General features: G+C 56.8%; 1 protein-coding gene across 1 annotated transcript in view; it reads left to right on the top strand.

Annotated features, from left to right (window-relative positions):
- Positions 1-1585, top strand: part of LOC104490665 (plexin-D1-like) — a 29209-nt gene that overhangs the window by 9592 nt on the left and 18032 nt on the right. The window lies entirely within an intron of this gene.

Here is a 1585-nt window from a genome sequence, read left to right as displayed (position 1 = left end):
GGAAGGCAGGAACTGCAGCCTGGGGATGTCTCTGCGCCATCCCCTTGTTTGTTATCTCACACTCCCACCTTTCTCTAGAACCTCGCTCCTCTTCATGCCTTCTGACGCTTTCTCCACTCTGTTCGCCGTCCCCAGCCTCAGGACTGCAGGTCTCTCTGGAAGCTGTGCCTTCCTCCAGGTCCAGCACCAGCGCGCTGCTGCTGAGCCCGGTCAGTGCTGCGCGCTCGGCAGCACCGGGAGCGTTGCAGCAAGCCATTAAACCCCGGCAGAAGGCCCAAGTTGCTTCCCTGTGTTCATTAAAAACGTTGCCCTCGGAAAATACAGCGGGCGCACCATTGGCACAGATGGTGCGTGCCCACCTCCCGCCCTGCTGCAGTGTCTTACCGTCGACTGCGATGAATGCAGCCGAATCAAAATTGACATCAGACTAATTGCTTTAGCAATTATAGGGCAATTAGAATAAAAGAAGCACCAAGTCTTAATTAAGAAGCAGATTGAACAGGATTTAGCAGCTCCTAGCTGAGAAATATCAAAAACACTCGATATCTGTTGTCTTGAGCAGGATTTCAGATGGCAGGAGTAGTTGTGTGGGGGGTGTGCGATGCTCAGAAAGTACATGAATGTGCAATAATTTGCACTTGCCTCGTTGGAAGGAAATTGCACATGAACATTAGGGAGAATGGGATCTACTCCAGTACTGAAAAGTTTCTTAAGAAAATAGCTGATGTTTTCCTTGCGCACCCGCGCAGCAGACCGCAGTGGATCAGCAATCTGCCATCAGACCGTGGAGCTGAGCCGCGGCACAGAGCTGGTCCCTGTCGTGGCTTTGCTTTCACGGCAGCAGTGTCACAGTTCGCCTCTCTCTGTAAGACGAGGTTTGAGGAAAGTAAGGAGTTAAATGGTGTGTTTGCTTGCTGTCGCATGGGAACAGCTTGTTGACCCTGGTCCTTTCTGTGCTGCTGCGCCTGGACTCTGCCGTGGTATGAGGGCTATGAACGCCGGTTCCCAGAGCCACAGGCACACGCAGTGGGCTCGCGTCCAAGGCAAGGCAGCCAGCACAGAGGGGGCTCCAGCTGATACCTTCAGGGGAAGGCTGGGCACCCAAGGGTCTCTGCAGAGCCTGTGCTGCTGAGTGCAGTACGCTGTACCGTCTGTGCCCTGTCAGGCTGCGAGAAACACCTCGGTGCCAGAGCGTGCCAGCTTCTCCCTGAAGTTCCTGTGTAATCCCACGTGTAAATTAATGCACAGTTGTATTTTGCTGCGTGCACGTACCCACTCGGCACAGCTGTGCCTATGCCCCCACCTTCTGAGCAGCACCCGCGCGCTCTGCCCGGGAGACAGGGCAGCTGGCACGGCCCGCTGGTGTCAATCCTGCCGCACGCGCGGTGGGAGCGGGCTGGGGTGTGTTGATGCTGGCAGTCCCGTTCGCCCTCCCCGGAAAGCGCCCGCGGCTGTTGTCGGTTGTTAGGTCCTCTTCCCCGTCTGTGCTGTCATGTTGCCACAGGTCTGAAAGCTTGGGAGCAGCCTGGGGGAGATGCTGCTGGGAGCCGGGGGTTCGCAGCGCCGGGGCGGGGGCCAGTCCTGC

The sequence above is a fragment of the Buceros rhinoceros genome, unplaced genomic scaffold (genome assembly GCF_000710305.1).
Source record: "Buceros rhinoceros silvestris isolate BGI_N320 unplaced genomic scaffold, ASM71030v1 scaffold21163, whole genome shotgun sequence".
Lineage (NCBI taxonomy): Eukaryota > Metazoa > Chordata > Aves > Bucerotiformes > Bucerotidae > Buceros > Buceros rhinoceros.
The sequence above is the reverse complement of the archived record's forward strand: the minus strand, read 5'-3'. Positions and strand labels throughout refer to the sequence as shown.